This window comes from Myotis yumanensis, unplaced genomic scaffold (assembly GCF_028538775.1).
Source record: "Myotis yumanensis isolate MYYU_CA2020_CCGP unplaced genomic scaffold, mMyoYum1.0.hap1 SCAF_12, whole genome shotgun sequence".
Lineage (NCBI taxonomy): Eukaryota > Metazoa > Chordata > Mammalia > Chiroptera > Vespertilionidae > Myotis > Myotis yumanensis.
The window spans coordinates 6,840,223-6,861,405 of NW_027223763.1; positions in this window are offsets into that span (position 1 = coordinate 6,840,223).

The following is a 21,183-nucleotide window of genomic DNA, read 5'->3' on the forward strand; positions in this document are numbered from 1 at the left end:
TAAAAGCTTACATAAGGACATACAAGAAGTCCTTAATAAATGGAAAAGTATAACAAATCTCTGTGCAGGAAGTCTCAATATTGCAAAGATGTCATATCTTCCCCACTCAGTTCATAAATTTAATCCAAATCAAAGAACCAACATGATTTGGAGGGCAGGGGTTGGGTACAATGGAACATGACAATTATTTTCAAACTTATCTTGATAAATAAATATGGGGGGAAATCCAGGAATTATTTTGGAAATTGACTAATTATATTATTATTATAACACTACAATAATAATAATGAATATAAAATATAATGTAAAATTTACATTTTGATATGTTACAGCAATATTGTGTGTAGAAATACACACTTTTATCATATATTAAATTCCCTGTTTATAAATGCTTTGTTTTTATTCACTGATCTATATGTATACTCTTAATACCCAACTCCAAACTATATTCTCTTGCCTAGACCACTTCGATAATTTCTTTACTGGTCTCCTGGTTTTGCCTCCAGCCAAACAATGGAAAATAGCAACCAGAATGATCATTTTAAAAAAATAATAAAACGCAACAAGTCACTCACTCGCTTAAAGCCCTCCATGGCTTTTCATAACATTCAAATGCTCCAACGTGACCTACAAGAGCTCATGGTGTCTGGACCTTGCCTGACCCTTCACCTTCATCTCAGCTGCTCTAGGCCCACGGGTTTGCTTTGAGATCCTCAAATATCAAAGCTCTTTCCTCCCTGGGGATTTCACCTAGAGCGCTCCTCCTCTCTCCATCTTTACAGCGTCTGGACCCTCTCATCCTTAACTCTCTGCATCAATGTCACCTCCTTTGGAAGCCTTCACTGGTCGTCTGTCTAAGTAGGTCCCTGATGTTTTCATACCGCATCAGTTCATTCCCTGCTTATCACTCATCACAATTTGTAACCACCTCCTATTTGTTCACCTGTTCCACTGTCAGTCTCCCCACCAGACTAAAAGCTCCGCCAAGGTATCTGTCCATTAAGCATAAATGGGCCACCCAGACTAGCCCCTCAGTAAAAGTCTGCTTAATAGATAGATGTGTCAACACTTAATATGTGCATACCCTTTGCCCATGTCCAATAATGATCCAAAGTAAACAATCAGGCAAGTGCACACAAATGTATGTTCAGGGATAATTATTTCAGCGTTGCTGATAATGGGGAAATATTGAATATATCCTAAAGGTCTAGCACTAGAAGACTGAGTCATTAAAAAAAAAATGACATAGAAATATACCATGGTATTTTGTTAAGTAAAAGAGGCAGGCTTATAGAACAGAATGTATTTATTCTACCAGCCCATTAATTTTATACTTAATTGTGGTTATGTATATGTACTAATATATGTGTAAAATACTTGGGAAAATGTATACCAACATTAACAGCTTAATGGCAGCTATATCTGTAAGGAAGATAGAGACTTTATTTTCTCTTTCAGCATATCTAGATCTACACAGCTTAGAAATTTGGATGCAAGTAACAGAACACCCAACAACAGTGGCTTGAACAGTAGGCATTGACTTGACAGGCCAGCAGTCATCTACCTCAGTCTTCTCGTTGTAGGAGAATGAAGACATTAAGAGCATGCCTTCCATCCTTTGCTGACATCCTCAGGATGGTTGTCTTTAATGTTTGCGTTTGTTGCCTCCTGGGCACAGATGGCTCCTCCAGCTTCAGAGTCATGGCCTCCTCTCCCAGGGCAGGAGATTGGGTGGGAAGCAAAATCTCTCCCAGAAACTCCCCAGCAGACCTGCTAAGTTCACACGGGCCAGAAATGGGTAACATGGCCACTCCTAACTGCAAGGGAGGCTAGGAAATCGGCTTTATCAATGATGGTCATCTCCTGAGGCTGGTTATATTGTCAGGCCAATAAAAATCCCCGTTCCCTTGGACAATAATGTGGAGGTTCCTCACACAATTGAAAATAGAACTCCCTGTGATCCGGCAGTTCCTCTTCTGGGTGTATGTCGGAGGCATATTTGGCCTCCCCTGTTCACTGAGGCATCATTTACAATGGCCCAGACATGGGAACAACCGGGTGTCTGTTGACGGATGAATGAACAGAGGAAATGTGGGATATAGATGCAACAGAACATTGTTCAGCCATAAGAAGAAAGGACAGCCTGCTATCTGTGACAGCAGGGATGAAGCTTGAGGACGTTATGCTGAGCTGAAATAAGTCCGACAAAGAAAGACAAATGCTGTGTGAGCTCACTTATATGTGGAATCTACAAAAACCAAACTCAGAGAAACAGAGAGTAGATTGGCGGTTGCCAGGAGTCGGGGTGAGGGGCATGGGGAGGTGGGTGAGGGTAATCAGAGGGTGTAAGTTTCCTATTATAAGATGAATAGGTTCTGGGGGTGTCATGTACAGCATGGTGACTAGTGTTAACAGTTCTATATTGTATATTTGAAAGTTGCTAAGAGAGTAGATCTTAAAAGTTCTTACCGCAAAAGAATTTTAAAAAATGTAACTGTAAGGTGATGGATGTGTTAACTAACCTTATTGTGGTAATCATTTCACAATAGTGTCATATCAAATCATCATGTTGCATACCCTAAACTTACACAATGTTGTATGTCAATTATATATTAATAAAGCTGAAAAAAAGAAAATTCAAAAAAAAATCACTGTTTCCTTATCAGGGAGGAAGGTTAAGATTTAAAATATTTTACATAATGAACATATATAACTTTTACAATCAGGAAAACAATGTAAACGTATTTCAGACGTGATGCGATCCCAGGAGGCATTCAACGCCACAAGCTCCTTGTCCTGAAAGAGAAGCAGGTGGGTGTGACCACAGTTTGGAGACCAGGTCCTCGCCGCTCACTAGGTCTCGCCCACACAGGTCAAGGACCAACTCGGGCAGCTTCCTGACCCCGAGCTCTCCACCACTCACTTTTGTCCTCCTTCGGGGCCCCCTCCATCCTTACTCCGAGGGTTGTGTCTGGTATTGATCTGTGGGACCCAGAACGGACTGGCTCTGCCTTGGGAGAGCGAGAGTAAAATTTCATCAGTTGTCAGCCCTGCCAGCTACACAGAACCTGTCTGTGGTCTGAGGAGTTTCTGATCTGATCTGCGCTCTCAGATGGAACACGGATGCTTGCGGGAGCAGGAGGCAAGCAGGTGGGGTGAACGTGTTGTGGGGCAGGTGTGCACATGTGGCTGGCTCGTTTTCACAAGAGGTTGACTGGAAGGATGTGAAAAATAAGCACAGAATAACCACAAACAGTGCTGTTGAAACTAAGAAACCATAACCACGTGCAGGATTGCTTCCCTTACAAGGAGGCACCACATGACGACAGACCCACAGTGTAATTCTTTCCATAGCCTCCTTAATCAAGAGGAGCTTGACCCGAGAGATGGCACAAAGAAGGCATTGAAGACACATGTCCATATATTCACTGCAGTATTGCTTACCATAGCCAAGATATGGAAGCAACCTAAGTGCCCATCAAAGGATGAGTGGATAAAGAAGAAATGGTGCATATATTCAATGGAATATGACTCAGCCGTAAAAAAGAATGAAATCTTGCCATCTGCAACACCATGGCTGGACCTAGAAGCTATTGTGCTGAGTGCAATGAGGCAGAGGAAGACAAATCCCATATGATTTCACTTCTATGTTGAATCTAAAAAAAATAAACAAGCAGAACGGAAACAGACTCATCGATTCAGGGATCAGACTGACAGTTTCCTGTTGAGAGGGGCTTGTGGGGCTGGGTGAAAAAGGTGAAGGGATTAAGAAATACAAATTGATAGTAATAGAATAGTCAGAGGGATGTAAAATACAGCACAGGGAATATAGGCAATAATATTGTAATAACGATGAACGGTATCAGGTGGGCACTAGATTTATAGGGATGATCACTTAGTATGTTCTAGAATGTCTAATCAGTGGGTTGTACACCTGAAACGAATACAATATTATATGTCAACTGCAATTAAAAAATATTTTTTTTAAATGAAGGCATTGAAGAAAAGCTGTTTCCTTTTCTCTTGAATGAACAGTGCCAGTTCTTCAATGGCAGTCGTACTGGTGACTCCCAAATTTATTTCCTGGCCTGGATTTTCCCTGAACTCCAAACGTGTATATCCAATAGCCTACCTGACATGCCCTTGGATTGCTAGTGGGCATCTCCAATATAACACATCTGGAATTCAGCTCCTGAGCATCGCTTCCACACCTGCTCCTCCCCCAGTCTTCTCCGTCTCATCTACTGGAAACATGTTCTTTCCAGTTGCTCAGCCAAACACCTGGGCGCCATCTTTTTCTCTTATGCATCACATCCAATACGTCGGCCTCAAGGCTCAGGATGGTCAAGGAGGTGCCTCTACCGAGGGCCCAGTTCATTTTGATCTGTGGGAGAAGGCAGAGCTTGCTCCGTCGGGAGGATGCATACAAGTGGGCCAGGCAGGAAACGGTGGGGTTGGGCCCAGGAAGGAGGGTGGAAACGACAAGCACAAAGGGCCCCAAAATAGGAGGGGATCTTCCATGGAGATGACAGGGAGGTGAGCCTGACTGGAGGGGCCAGGTGAAGTGAGACCGGAGAAGTGGGTGGAATCTGGCCAGCTGCTCAGGTCCTGACCAGGGTTCTGTAGGTGCCCCCAGCTCACTCTCCAGGTCCCTCCGGAGCCTGTCCCCAATCCCCAATGCATTGCCTGCTCCTCCAGCATTCCCCCAGACTCCCAGCCTTTGCCCATTTGGCCGCCCTTGACTCTCTGCAGCCTGGTTCCTAAGCCTCTGTGTTTGGCTCTGGACCTTGGCTGCTGCTGTCCACCCAGTCGTGTAGCCTCCAAGTGCCAGTTCACCGGCCAGGCCTTGTCAGTGAGACAGGAAACCCAAATAGGAAGATGAGAAAACTAAGGACAAGGTGGCATTGTAGAAGCAGAATTGCATTTCCATCGGCACGTTGCCAACTCACAGGAAGATGGCTGGACATAGTGACTGTGTGGGGAATGTCTGGAATGCTCTGGCTCAAAATGTAAGCCACATGGTGAGCCCAACATTTATTTTAGAGTCCCGGAGGGTAAAGACACCCCAAACAGGTAAGCAGTTATTACAAAAAGAGGCCTGTGAGACTGCCGACTGAGAGCTACAGGCATGGCCACATGATGTGAGCATTAACATGTCACAGTAGAAGAAGATGAGCAGTGATTTTAAATGTGACTCCCAACTTGAAACTTTCGAAGGCATCCTTTGAATGAAAAGTGGTCGTTTGCCTCAAGCAGCTTCTTACCCATTCAACTCTGAACAGGTCCACAGTGGGTCCTGGCACAGGCATACTTACTTAATGATGATAGAAGCTTCTATGGGCAATTCCAGGAAGCCAATTAACGTATAGTATCCATGTATACCCACTAATGTGTCATGCATGTGCTTGGTGCATGTGTGTGTGTGTGTCTGTGTGGGTGAAAAACTGCCAACTGTCTTTTCTATGAAAGAAATGTTCTTTATTGTGCTATTTTTTCCTTCTGACTTATAAATATTAAGATGTCCTTTATTTTGTGAAAGGACGATGACAGTATAGACTTCTGAGACAAAAATTGCTCTTTGTTAGTTTCTAAATTATTTTGTAATTTACCCAATCCAAGATCCCAAAATCTGGGAATCAGGGCCTCCCTGATTAAACTTTGGTTCTGAACTCTGGACCCCAGTTTTGGCCCGAGCATCCCTCCAAGATACAACTTTCTGTGTTTTTTGGTCTAAGAGGTAAAATTTGCATAACATTTGAAGCCACAAGTGAGCCTGGCCAATGTGGCTCAGTGGTTGAGCATCAACCCATGAACCAGGAGGTCACGATTCAATTCCTGGTCAAAGCCCATGCCCAGGTTGCGGACACCATCCCTAATAGGGAGCGTGCAGGAGGCAGCCGATCAATGATTCTCTCTCATCATTGATGTTTCTATTCCTCTCTCTCTCTCTCCCTTCCTGTTTCTGAAATCAATAAAAACACATTAAATAAATAAATAAATAAATAAACAAACAAACAAACAAACAAACACATAAAGCCACAAGTGACAAATTCCAAAGGGAAGGAGTTGGGTTACAATTTCAGAGCTGAGTCACAGCTGGGATTCCCACTGCTGCCACGATTCACAGTTTTCACACAGTAACCAGAGTGCCAATTTGAAATATAAATCAGATTCTTTTACTGTCTATGGTAGAGACAGCTGGGGCTCACCAAGGTATCTGTGTGCCTATTTCCATTTCCCAGCTGCCTCTGTGGTTAGTTGACCATGTGACTAGTTCTGACCAATGGGATATGAGCACAGTGATGGGTATTACTTCCAGGTGGATAAGTATCTGGTGTGCCTTCCCCATTCTCTTCTTTCCTTCTACCTGTCCCCAGGGAGGTAACATCAGGGTGAACTTGAAGCTACAAGATGCTGGAGCTACACGATGGAGGCAGGCTAAGTTCCTTAGTTGTTTAGAGGAAATCCTCCAGACACACAGCAAGCTGTGACATAAGAGTGAAATAAACTTCTCTTGTGGAAAGCCACAGAGATTTGAGTGCTTATTTGTTACTGCAGCATAGCCTATCCTATTCTGACTGACAATCACCCTTGCTAAAACACCCACCAGTGCCTTCCCAATGCGTTCAGAAAAAGACCCAAAATACTTTCCTTGGCCTACAAAGCCCTACCGGTTGTGCCCCTGCCTACCTCTTGGCATTCCTCTCCTGCCCCTTGTCCCCACATTCACTATGTTCTAGGCACAGCAGCCACTGAAGGAGGCCCAAACGCACCGAGATCATTCACACCCTGGGCATTTCCACTGGTGGTTCTTTCTACCTGCAAATTCTGCTGCCAGATCCTACTCCCTCTTGACATTCATCTCAACTGCCTCAGAGAAACCTTCCTTCATCACCCTGGTTGAAAAGTCTCCACTTGTCACTCCGCCTCATCATGTTTTACTTTCATCCCGGTGTTTATCACGACCGGGTATTTCCTTTTTTATTTAATTATTTGTTTGTTTCCCATCTTGCCTGTCTTGTTTACCACTGAGTCCCCAGCGCCTGGTGAAGAGTCTGGGGGCACAGTTGAGGCTCAAAAGATCTACGGTTGTTGTGTAAGTGTATGAATGAACAAATGACACAGCGCGGTCTCTGCTGTCTGCCCAAAGAGCGGACTGTGCTTAGTAAGCAATGGGACAGTGTTCCTGTTCCCTACTGCTCCCCACAGCGACTTATAATAAGAGCAATTGTTTACTTTGTTCATGAAGCTGGGGGCTGACTCAGTTCTGCTAGACAGTTCTCACTCGGGGTGTCTCATGAGCGTACATTCAGATGGTGCCTGGGGCCGGGGTTATTCTAAAGACCTACTCACTCACATGTCTGGCCCCTGGACTGGGAAGACTCAAACATAGGGGTCTTATTCCACCAATCAGCTGTGTGACTTTAGGCAAGTTACTTAATCTCTCTGAGCCCCAAAACTTTATATGCAAAATAGGATCAGAAATGATAACACCTACCATTTATTGGACACCTACTCTCTCCCAGGCGCCATATATGCCCAATTCTTTGTGTACCTGTCTCACATAATCCTTATAACAACCTGTTCTGTAGATGTTCCTATCATAGGGCCTACTTATTTTATAGATGAAGAAACTGAGATTCAGAGAAGTTTAAGTATCTTGCTCAAAGGTATATATAATAGCTAATTATGCCAGAAACTTCTAGTGAGCCCACCTGGTGTGGCTCACAGTTAGATTTCCAGTCAGAGCACATGCCCAGATTGCAGGCTCAATCCCCAGGAGGGGCTGTGGAGGAGGCAGCTGATTAATGATTCTCTCTCACCATTGATATTTCTCTCTCTCTCTCCCTTCCTGTCTGAAATAATATATATATATATATATATATATATATATATATATATATATATCTTCTAGTTAATGTGGTACATTAAGCCAATATGGGAAATCCCATATCCTACTCTAAACACATTAAAATACTAGATGAAATATAACCCCAGAATGTAAATGCATAGCCGAATTCATAGCCAAATTCAAAGCCGAGAAAGGAGATGCCTCAGGTACCAGATAAAGAGGCAACTTGATGTTGGGAAGATGAACAGGACCTGAGGTTGAGGAGCTGCCTGGGCTGGGGAGCAGCTGGTCCTGTGAACGCAATGGGCTGGAACTGAGCTTTGTGCACAAAGCCAGGGCCCCAGGGAAGTGCTTGCTAAGAGACAGAGGCACCAGGACAACTCAGCCCAGCTTTTCCTGCCACCAATCCCCCATGAGCAGCCAGAGGCCCCATGACCTTCAGTGGAGCTGGAACATCCAAGTGACACGACTAAGTCAGGCCTGGGGCAGGGGACTGACCTGGCCACATGATTCCCGCTGCGTGCTGACCATCAGCACTGTCGTTTATTTAAGCATGCAACCTAAACAAACCATCTCTAGACACCCGGGGTTGTCCTTTCTCATTACCATCCGCTCTAAAAGTCTGTTAGCACTGACAAAAGATAAAGAAGAAAAAGGAAACCTGGAAGGTAAGCAAAGCACTTGGCAATCAATGAAGGGTCATTAGGATGCTCGAGTGGGAACACACTCCTTATCAAAACGTGTAGATTGTGAGCCAAAGCCATGGTTACAAGGGACTTTCACCCTCAAAAAAAAAAATCTGTGTGGAAGAATCAGGCTGCAAATAAGGCTACACAGCACTCCTTAGAACAGACAGCACAGACGGGGGAATCGGAAAGGGAAAAAGGAGCTGGTACAAGGACATTTCCGGATTCTGGCGGGTTCAAGAAGACATTGTCATGCTAATTAGAAAGTACCATTCTTACCAATAAAGGCATAAATCTACCCATCAAATTTTAAAGGGGGGATTCTGCCCACTGGTCTGCAGAAAAGGCCAAAAGACTTGGCATTCGCCTGGGCCAAGAGTGGAAAAGAAAACAGGAGTCCAGGGCTGCCCCTGCTCCAGCTTTGTAAAGCCTGGAGCCATGGAGATGGACCCTGGAGAATTAATACGCAACCTCGCCTGGGACCACAGAAAGACTTGGGATGCCCAGTGGAGGCGAGCTTCCCACTGCTCTATGGATCCAACCCGGGCACGAGGGACTCCCAGGGGAACAAGTGCTCCTTAGTGTGAGTTTGGGGACCACAGTGACAAAGCACTCAAGGAAACAAGCCACCGTCCTAACCGGTTTGGCTCAGTGGATAGAGAATCGGCCTGCAGACTGAAGGGTCCCAGGTTCGATTCCAGTCAAGGGCATGTACCTTGGTTGCGGGCACATCCCCAGTGGGGGGTGTGCAGGAGGCAGCTGATCGATGTTTCTAACTCTCTATCCCTCTCCCTTGCTCTCTGTATAAAATATATTAAAAAAAAAAAAAAAAGGAAACAAGCCACCAAGACAAAGACCCTGCGGGTACATCCAAGGGGCCATTTGTACCCCAAGACCCGAGATAAAAGAACAACCAGAAAGAGCTGTGCATTTCAACCTGTTCAATGAAATTAAAGGAGGAATGAAACATAAGGCAAGGAGTATAAGGAAAATCGGCCAGTGTGGGGCAGAGCTGATATTCGAACCCAGGTCCGCAGCTGAGCCAATCCAATGCGGGCACCTCGGGTCTGCATGTCGGAGGACTGGCAGGGGACAAAGAAATCTTTGTCCTGACCATCCTGTTCCTGTTTGTTTCCAAGCAAAAGTCTGCTCCCTGGATTAGAAGCCACCAGTGTCCACAGTCTGTTGACTGCCATTGACTTTCCCCCCAAAAATAGGTCCAAGTGACCAACCGCTTTCTTGCAGGACTGATAGGTGTGGAGGAGGAAGTGAGGATTACCCACTGCTCTTCAGGGTATTAACTAGGGCCTGAGCAGAGACTCTACCTCAAAGCACAGGAATATTGTATCATTCATTCGTTTGTTCATTCATTCATTATTTTTTAACCAAACACCATCCCAAGAATCCCAAGAGCAAGTCAGCAGGCCTCCGTTCCAATCCCAGCTGTGATAGCCTTCACCAAGGCCCTGTGTCTCTAAGTCTCCATGTTCTCAACTCAGTGGAGATAATAATTCCCTTCTTGCAGGCTTGTAGGGAAGAATAAAGAAAATGCACGTGAAGCACAGAGCCAGCCTGAGCCAGAGCTGTATGTGTGAGGGACACCCCCACTCCACTGTTCCAAGGCTCGGGGTGTGGGTTCATTTCAGCTGGGAAGTGGGTGGAGAGTGAGACGAAGTGGAGGCTGGGCTGCGTGCTCTGTGCGCTCCGACGGGGCTGAGACACAGCGGCCTTCAGGATGCCGCCACCTCCGCGGACTCCGCTCAGGCCCATTGTTTTGCTCCTGTATCTGGTTTTGTGACAGTTTTGAAGACACCAACATGCCACAGAATTCACACCGGAGCCAGTCCCGCCTCAGCTGCCGTCTTCTCGCCGTCATCGCCAACATATGTTTAACCCGCTGTTCTTCTGCTGTTGTAAACACACTGTCTTCTTTCAAGTCTCAAGTTAACATGATCTGTCTCCTCTCCTTTCAGATCCTGCCTTCCAGCCACATGTCTGGTCAGATTTCAGATCTACACACACACACCCAACAGAGGACCCACATGCACGGAGACCCAGAGGTGAGCAGATCCCGTTCCTACAGCCCCCGCCCCCCCCCGCCCCCTCCCCCCCCCCGCTCCCTCCCCCCCCCCCGCTCCCCCCCCCCCCCCCCCCCCCGTCCCCACCCTTCCCAGACTGTGACGTCCTGGATTACAGACCCACTTAGACGCATGGCACTCCCAGGTCGACAGAACACTGCTGGGGTCTCATGAACACAGGCCTGCTGACTCCCAGGACTCTGGCATCCCCCACAAGGACAAAGTCCCCAAAGGCCAGACACTGAAGAACAGGGACATGGACACAGAAACACAGATTTGCAATCATGTGCTCACAGGGACCCACAGAACAGCATGTGCTCACAGATACTGGGCTGGACTGTGTCCGCCTGAAATCCACATGGTGAAGGCCTAACCCCCAGCACCTCAGACTCTGACTGTATTTGGAGACAAATTTCCTCTGAAGGGGAAATTAAGGTCATATGGTTGGGCCCTAATCCAATACGATGGGTGTCCTTTTAGGACCCAGACACACACAGGGATGACCCTGTGAGTACACAGGCAGGAGACCCGTCATCTCCATGCTGAGGGGAGAGGCCTTGGCAGAAGTCAACTCTGCCAACACCTTGAGCTCAGACTTCCAGTCTCCAGAACAGGGAGGACAATACAGTTCTGTTTTTAAGCCCCCACCTGTGGTACTTGTCCTGGCAGCCCTACCGGCTCAGACAGACCTGGGGACACCACCCACCGCCTCCTTCCCAGCCTTGCACTGAGCCCCACCATGCACAGACCCGAAGCCCGGGGCCTGCTGGCGAACCCCGTTCCTCACAGCACCTTCCTCCTCCCAGAGACTGAGTTCTGTCCAGTCTCCCAGCAAGAGGAGAAGGCACCCAGGGACGTCCTGACTGGACAGTGACATCGTGGAAAGTGCTATAATGAGAATGGCTCACACAGCTGTAGGTTCCCAGGGCTGCTCCAAACACTTGGCGCGCATTAATCCATCTGCCTTTCTCAACCTTCTCCTTCAAGGTCAGTACTGTTATCAAAATCCCCGTTCAAGAGCTGGTGAAACCGGGGGGAGAGAGGTCAGGTGACCTGCCTGAGATCACACAGCCAACCAAAGCAGAGCTGATACTGGAATCAGGGCGGCCTGGCCCCAGCCTAGCTCTGAACCACGGAGCAATCTGCCAGCAGATCAGAGACAGGGCCGACCTGCAGAAGAGGTCAAACGCTTGGTCCAGGAGAAAGTGAGCCAAAATGCTTCCTCGCGGGCACAGAATTTCCTTGGGTCTTGAGGTGCGAGGCAAAACCCTGCACGCAGGGGCTGGCAACAGCATTTGGGGGGGGCCCGGTGCAAAATGAAAACATAGGCCCCCTTGTTCAAAACGCAGGGGGGAAGTACAATAAAAAATATTAAAATAGGAAGTTTTCCCCTTTATTCAGTGGCTTCCCTCTCTACTTATCATAATATTCTTATTTGCTCTTTAATGCCACTCTAAGTAAAGAAATAATGTAAATATAAATTTTACTTTATATTTTGCAATGCCAGTTTTAAATGCAAATATAAGAGCATTTAGCTTGTAGGTAGAATCACCAAAAAGCACACATATTTTGTACCTGCTAGACATGTATTTCATTCCTACCAGAACAGTAGGAATGCTGCATAAAACGAGCTCAGCTGTTTCTATTTCACTCCCTGACATATGCTCTTTCTCCTCCTCGTTCTACCTGTAGCTGACTGATGAGCAAGGAAGGGCTGGAGGGCAAGGAGCTCTGGCTGCTCTAGTTTTTCCTTCCCTGCTGCGTCATGGCTTTCAACGTGGGTGCTTGGCTAATCCCAGGAAGTAGCATGAATAAGAAAGAACATGATAGGGTTGCTGGTAGCTCATGTTTCTGAGGACACTTTTGCCTTCTATCCTCCAAGGATGTTTTTTTAAGCCATTTTTTAAATATATATACATATATTATCGATTTTAGAGAGGAAGGGAGAGGAAGAGAGATAGAAACATCAATGATGAAAGAGAATCATTGACCAGCTCCTCCTACATGCCCCCTACAACCCAGCATGTGCCCTTGACCGAAATTGAACCTGGGACCCTTCAGTCTGCAGGCCAATACTCTATCCACTGAGTAAAACCTGCTAGGGCCCAAGCAAATTCTTATTTGAAGGAAAAGTGTGGCCTCTTGGGGCTGTGGGCACTCCCACTGAGCTGTTAAAATGACACACTTACCTTCTAATTGCTTTGAGTCTGACTGGATTCCCAGGCATCGGGGATCCCCGGGAATTCCGTGCTCCCGGGGCATTGCAAACACAACACACCACAGGGGAGGCAAGGAGCAGGGGCTGGCATACTGCCGACATCTCCTCTGCTCACGTGCACGCCTCCTCAACCCATTGGACTTAACCTACAAAACGCAAGTTCAGAGATAGAATTATTTACACAAATATCGACTCATGCTGCACACCTGATACTAACATAAGGCTGTATGCCAATTATACCTCAACTTAAACTAAGTATTCAGAGTTTCAAAATGGCAACAGCAAAGCCCTAAGCCAAGCTCATGGCTCTCCTGAGCGTGAGTGTGACCACAGAGTCGCCTGCCGGTGAACCGGCCCTGCAGGCCCTGGCCATGTCCCTGTGCCCACGACAGCCTGGCTCGCAGCATCTCCTCCCGGGACCTGGCTGCTTCCTCAGAAAGACTACGGGCCTCCCTGGCCTCCCCGGCCTCCCCGCCCTACCAGGTGGTCTAGCTCTGGGCCCCGTGGCAGAGAGCGCACAGTGGCTAGAAGTCCATCCTTCCCGCTGACCTAACGTCAGGATGCTGGCATCACGAGGGCACGTTCACAGGTAGAGCTGTTAGCTGATCCTAAAGCACAGGCTCTGCCCGCCTTGCACCTGAAGAATGATTGCCCATCGGTGGTGGGATGTGTGTGGGCTGCCGGTTCCCCCTGGTCTGTGAGTGGGGAGGGGAGTCATAAGCCAGACAGCCTGTTTTTCTCTTCATAAATAATTCACTTTTTATTGCACAAGCAGTCCCTAAATACCTTCTCCTTTCTCTCTTCTGGAAAAAAACAACAACGCAGAAATAACAACAATAAAGCTAAGTCCTCTTTGACTCCTTCCCACTATCCCACTTACCTACCATTTCTCCCCTCCCCCTTCCCCTTATGAGGTCCTTTCCAAGTCTCACAGGTTGCTACTCTGATTCCCCTCAGAATCATCCTTTCTAATAGTTTGATACATTTGTGCCTATAAATTTTTTAAAAGTATTGTGCGTGTTTCTGTTTCTCTGTGTCTATTCGTAAAAAGTTGTCCTGCTTTTATGTTCTTCCTGCCACTTGTTTTATTCACGCAGCGATATTTCTTCATGTTATGGCATGGATGTACCTTATTCTTTTAAATTTTAAGTTGCATGGTATCACATAGCATGGCCATGCTATGGTTTATGTAGCCGCCCCTCGGCTGATGGGCATTTAGGCTTGCTCCATCCTCTTACTCCTCTGAACAATATTGCAGTAGACGTGCTTGCACAAACAAGCCTCCTCGTGCACACACACACGCGTTTTCTCTAGGGGAGATGCTAGCAAGTGGATTTGTTGTCCTCCAAAGTGGTTGTGCCAATTTGCATCGTCACCAGCAGAATCCAAGGGTGCCTCACTAACATTTAACATCGAACTTTAATTTTTGTGTGCGCACCAGTCTGATGAGTGACATATAGTTCATGGTAATTTAATGTTTTATTTCCTTGATTACTAGTGAAACGGAACATTCTTCAAGTTTATTGGCCATTTGAATTTCCTTTTCCATAAATCGACTGATTTTAGTATTTGCTGAGTGTTCTATTGGGCCATTTGTCTTCTTCTTATTGATTTGTTAGAATTCTTTATATATTTTGGATGCTAATCCCTTCTCTGTTATATAAATTGCAAATATTTTCTCCCAGGCTATCGCTTGTGTTTAGCTTGTTTATGGTGTCTGTTGTCATTTAGAAGTTTTACATTTTAGTAGAGTGAGATCTATCAACTGCTTCTTTTGCACTGCTTGCTTTTGGCTGGTTTCAGCTGCGATACGGAGAGGCAGGGAAAGCAGCAGCCGGATCATAGGCCCTCCCTCTGGTGGACAGATCAGACTTTCTGTTCCCGCCCTGAGACAGCAGTGGCTTCAACAGGCTCCTGCTGAGGCTCTCCGGCTTCACGTGGGGTGAGGAGGGGAGACTTAGGGAGCAGGTGCTGTGAAAAGAGAAGAAAGGCACTCTTGGATGGGGAGATGGAGGTCTGAGAGTCCCTGGATGTTCAAAGGTGAAGACCTTATCCCCTCTATGCTGAGTAAGCCAGACCTACGGCTTCTAGTCCAAGTTCTTTATGATCTGGCCTCCCTTTTTCAACTTTATTGTCAACTCTTCCCCTTCATGTAACCTTCACTCCAGTTACATTGAATTCTTTACCAAACCAAAGTCACACTTCCTGCCTTTGAGTATGACCCTTTGGCTTTTAAGAAACAGGACAAACCCTAGCCGGGTTGGCTCCAAGGATAGAGCGTCGGCCCCTGGACTGAAGGGTCCTGGGTTCAATTCTGGTCAAGGGCACATGCCGGGGTTGCGGGCTCGATCCTCAGTAGGGGGAGTGCAGAAGGCAGCCGATTAATGATTCTCTCTCATCATTGATGTTTCTCTCTCTCTCCCATACCCTTCCTCTCTGAAATCAATAACAATAAAAAGAGAGACAGGGAAAAAAAATGATGGCATTTATTTTGAGCCAGACTCTGTGCTAACCTATTTGCATAGCATCTTATTAGTCAGGGTAAGCCAGGCTATGTTGCAGTAACAAACAACTCCAAAATTCCAGGGTCTTATAATTGCCAAAGTCTATTTGTCACTCATGCTACCTTGTCGAGGGCACAGTGGCCATGGCTTGGCAATGTTTTTCCTTTCTTGCAGGACCGAAGCTTCTGGAGCCGCCTCTGGGACATTGCTGGTCGTGGTCATCTTTTCAGCAAGAAAGAGTGTGGCAAAGTACGAACTCGCTCTTAAGAGTTTCTGCCTAGAGATTCCTTATTCTTAATTAATGTCCCTGTTGTTGTGCAATGATATCTCCAACATGGAACTCTCAGTTTCAGCTCTCCTGCCAATTCTTCCCAGGTCTCCAGTCAGACACCCACGAAAGGTAATCTAATTGGCCCAGCCACAGGTCATAGGTTACTAGCCAGCGTATGATTAGCTTTTATTGGGTCAGACACTTTCCCAGGTCAAGTGGCGGAGGCTAAGGTTACGAGATACAAAACATGACTTGGAGGCCACAGAGCACCGGGAGAAATGATTTTTGTCCCTCATAAATACCGGCACACATGCTGTGTCCTTCCTCAGGAATAACCAAGTTCTAGCTACAGTAGGAACATAGCTTAAGGAACTCTTATTATGTGAGCTGTGCGAATTATATTTAACCTTCACAACAATCATGTGACATAGGCACTGGCATTGGCCCCATTTTAAAGATGGGGAAGCTGAGATTCAGTGAGACTAAGGGACTAGCCCTCTGACTCACATCTTAAGCTTCACGGCTGGTACTTCTGAATGAAAGCATTTTACTATATATATATATATATATATATAGCAGGAGGTCTGATGGCACCTCTTCCTGGAAGCCTCCCCTGATTCCCTCTTGTCGAAGTGGCTTCATTACTGAGCCTTTCTCCTGCTCACAGGATCTGAGCGCATTTTGCCTTGTGCTATGTCTGAGGGTTGTACGGAATTCATCTCTGCATCTCGAATGGTTCATTCATTTGTTCATTCGTCCATTCATTCATTCATTCATGCATTGAATATTTACTGAGTGCCAGGCCCTGTGCACAGCACTAGGGATACATTCAAATAGAATCTCTGCTTTCCCGGAGTTTATTGTCCAGTGGGGAAGATAGACATTAAACAGATAATGACACCACTAATTATTTAATTACAATTGTTATAAATGTTATGAAGAAGTCCGGGGGGGATATGAACATTTACAACAAGGGACCTGACTCGAGAGGATGGGGACGACGCCTCTGGGAAAGCAATATTCCAGCTGAGCTCTGGAAGGGGAGGCAGGAACTGGCCAGGGCAAGAAAAGGTGGGTGGAGGGGGAAAGGGAGAGCTTTCAAGGCAGAGAAAACAGCTGGAGCCAGGCCCTGAGGCTGCCAGGAGGTGGTAAGCTGAGCCTGAGCACAGCGGGCCGGGAGGGTGGGGGAGGAGGCCAGCGCATGCCTGGCACCGCTGACTGTTTGGACCAGTCCCCCTGCTGCATCCGAGCTGCCAGCCCAGCCAGAGGCTCCTGGCCTCGGCTGCAGGGGCTGGAACAAGGGGTTGTGGGCATTTTGTCTCTGGCAAGCCGGCAGCTGGAAGCAGCCGCTGTTCTCTGGCCATACCCCCTGCTCCCGGGTCAGGAGGAGGGAGGGAGCGGAGGACGTGCACAGCACAGTTTTTATATATGTGGGGCCATAATATTTAAGTGTCTTGGCTGTAAGCCTGCGACTAGGTCCCCCGACAACCCAGCCTTGCTCGGCACGCTCTAACAGCTGTCTGTAAAACCCGTTTATGGAGCCTCCATAAATTTCCCAGCTGCTGCAGACACAGGGCTGGGGACAAAGAGTCCCCGGGAGGGAGGCGCGGGAGGGCGGCAGTCTCGGTGTCTCCGCTGGCTGGTCCTCTGGGCCCCGGCTTGGCCCCTGCCCACCGAGGCCGCCTTACCCTAAATTCTTTTATTGAAGCTGATCTTAACATCGACCCCGAGGGGCCTGCCTGGGCAATCCGGCTCGGCACAGACGCAGGCACTTTCGAGATTGCAGCAAAAGGTACAGTAAATCAGAATTAAGTGTCATGATAGTGATTTGAACTGACACTGTTTTCACCTTGTCCATTTACTGGGAAATATATAACGGGAATAGATTGAGCCTGTCATATTGGACCTGAAAAATACAGCTGTTAGGGTAGGAAAGGCAGCTGGCACCAAGGCAGTCCCAGTGGACAGTGGGGGATTGGAGGGGGGGCTTGTTGTCAGCGTCCCATTGGGGTGAAGGCTTGTCCCGAGAGCACTGAGAACCAGGTGACAAGCAGACCCTGCGGCCAGCTCCATTGCTCTGAGGACCCCAAATGCCCAGACTATGGGGCATTTAAAAAAAAAACTTTCTATGAAGTATAACACAGATACAGGAAAGTGCACAGATCATAAGCGTCTCGCTTGATTGATCTTCGCCAACGGAATACACCAGCGTACCCAACACCCAGGTCAAGAAATAGAACAGACTCCCCCAGATGGCCCCTATGCCCTTCCCCCCCACCCCCCCAAGGTGACCCCTAGTCTGCCGTCTCCAGCTGTGGGTGGATTTTGTACGTGGCATTTTAATGAGGGCATTTTGAAATCCCCACCTGATTTTTGGCCTCCAAAGAAAACAGCAACCTCTCACTTTTAAAATAATGTACAAGGAATATGAGCAACGGATACTCTCGTCTCTCCTCCCAAGCTTCCCATGGAATTTTGGCCCCAATTCAGAGGCAGGGTGAGGGAGGAGGGGGAAAGAAAGAATCTGGGATTGGTATGAGATGGGGGCGGGGGGCGGGGGCAAAGATGGGTAACTGAAGGGGGAGGGGTGAAGCTGGGGACCGGGGTGGGATGAGGAGGGGTGGAGGGTCAGGGAGGAGCTGAGGCTCAGAGATGGAAGAAATTTCAGGGTTGGAATGGGCTCAGGAAGGGGGGACAGGGACAGGATAAGGGTCAAGGATGAATTGGGGGTGAGGTTCAGGGCACAGTCAGAATCAGGGTGGAACCATGTGGGAGGGGCTCAGGGAAGGAGAGGGTGAGAGGGTCTAATGGGCCCAGACTTTAGGATGCAGGATGCAGAAGTTCTGGGGACAAACCGCTAGCAAAAGGCAGAGAAGGACAAGCCCTCTGCAGCCAGGGCTGAGGCCCCTTCCCTCCCCATCCTCCCAGCCCCTGGCAGCCCTGGCATGGGGGACTCTACCTCCCAGCCCCTCCCACCTGGAGCTCCCCACCCACCCAATCCTGACTGTCTGGAGAGCAAGTGGGTGGCTCCAGCGCCACCAGCAGGTGGCGTCCCTTATTACTCTTGGTGCCCTGAGCTCTGGCTCTGGATGCTCTCAGGTGTGGCCACCACCCTCAGCCTCATCTCTCCTGCTGGACCATGACTCCGGCCTGAACCCACCCTGCTCGGCTGCGTGCTAGTGGCCCCTGCACAACCAGGCCAGCTCCCACCCCCAAAGTCACAGCTGCTCCCTGAGCTTCTGGCTGCTGGCCTGGGACCACCCATAAGCCTATCACGCGGGCACTGTGACCTGACCCGGAGTGTCTCCTCTTGTTGGAGGACACCCTCAGGACACATCCTTTCAGGTGTGGACAGTTGTCCTTGTCAACATCCACCTTCAAGCCGGTCCAGCCTGCCCCCAGCCAGGTACCAAACAGCTCAGCTCATGACGGCTGCTTCCTGCATTGGATGCCCCTTCCAGCCACTTCCTTCCCACCCACACCCGCATCCTGGCTACCCCGGAGGGACACCCCCTTTGCTCTGGCTTCGCCTTCCAATGCTGTGACCTTCAGCCCCGGATTCTTTCCACCTTTGGCCACCTCAAGGGGACGTGTCCTCAAGACCCCCGCTCGGGAGTGGACTGGTTTCTCCCCGTGTGAGACAAGACGAGATACTCCCCCTCCTCTTGGCCGGAAATGCCTTGAGCACCTTGTTCCCACTCACACTCCCAATGAGGCACCACCGCCACCTTGTTTGATGTCAGTCTCCCAAGAGACAGCAAGCTCCCTGACTCCTGCATCCCCAGAACTCTCTCAATGCTGGGCACAAAGACGCCGTTTTACAAATAGCAATAGAGCCCTAACTGGTTTGGCTCAGTGGATAGAGCATTAGCCTGTGGACTGAAAGGTCCCAGGTTCGATTCCGGTCAAGGGCATGTACCTTGGTTGCGGGCACATCCCCAGTAGGGAGTATGCAGGAGGCAGCTGATCGATGTTTCTCTCTCATCGATGTTTCTGACTCTCTATCTCTCTCCCTTCCTCTCTGTAAAAAAACCAATAAAATATATTAAAAAAAAAACCAACAACAACAACAAAAAACCAAATAGCAGTAGAATGATTGGATGATAAATGGCTAAAAGCACAGGTGTGAAGGTAGAAAATCTAGTCTTGAATCCTGACACCTCTAGAGTATCATTTAACTGCGGCAGGCCTCACTCTTCTCATCTGTAAAATGGGGTCATACCACCTTACTCCATGGGGCTCTGTGAGGATTGAACGCAACAATGAATGTCAATGTTGGCGTCATGCCTGGCACATGGAAAGAGCACTCAATAAATGGTACTGGTTATTATTCCTATTTTTCTCTTACTAAGGCAACAACCACCGGTGTTCCTATCCCCAGAATCCCTTGGTTCCAGCATCCTCCACACAGCCTTTGAGGTCCTACTCGGCCTTAAGCAGGCATTTGCTCACAGCCTTGGACTACAAGCTTCAAGCCTCCTTGGGCTCATTAGAGCTTCAAAGTCAAGGCAAAACGTTAGCAGACCCTACCCCGTCCCTCCGATCCACCAGGGCCTGACTCTGTGGCAGGACTGGAGAAGCCCAGCCCCTCCATTCCCCTGGTCCTCCCTGCCCATCGCTGGGCACTGACCTCGCCTCCCCATGTCCGAAGGGCAGTCGGGGCCAGCCCCGAGGATCAGCACGGCGAGGGAGCCGCCCGCCCGGAGAGGCCGCGGTTCTGCTGATGAAGGGCCTTTATCGACCTCCCTCTGCAGCCTCCTGCTGCATCACTCACAGGCCCGGGACGGGAGCCCATTTATCTGGGGCCGGGAAGGCGAGGGGGCTGGGATTTCTCATTCTAGGGCGACGGGGAGTTCACATCAGGAAATATTAGTCTGATGAGTTCCCTGCGAGGGGAAGGACTGTCAGGCATTAATCACGGGCTGGGGGGAGGCGGCGCCGGGCCCTTGGTCCGACTCCCCAGGGTCCCATCCTTTCTGGGAACTTCAGGACCTCGCTGGGCATGAAGACAAGGATGGAAATTACCCTTGAAGGACCTCGGCTGCTCGCTCCTGCTCTCGGAGGCCTTTCTGCCTGGGGCTAGAGCCCCTCCTGAGGACATGGGCAGGGGGCTTCACTCTCTGAGTCTCAGTCTTCTTGTCTGTAAAATGGGGTGGGTATGTCCCCAGAAGAGGTCAGGTACGTGAGCTGCCCAGCTGGGAGTCCTGTACACCAGTCCTCCCCTACCCCGGCCCTCCGCTGTGCTGGCCCTCGTTCACAGCTGTGTCACAGAGTCCCGGACAAACTGTTCTCTCCAGCCTCCATATGGTTGGGACCCTGAGCGGACCCGCCCCTCCACTTCCCGAGTCCAGCAGAGGGTGTTCCCCAAAGGCCCTGTATAGACAGGAGGCTGCGAGGGGCTGACCACGGAGATTCCCTCGGGGCCCACGGCCTGGATGTCCTCAGCCACGGGTGGGCGCACCAGCTACTGGTTCCGGGGCTGGTCCGCTACCCAGTGCCTGGCACTGAATGTACCTTGGTAGTTCCAGGTACCAGCCAAGCTCACCTGGGGGGCCAGGTGCCCTCTCGGACCCT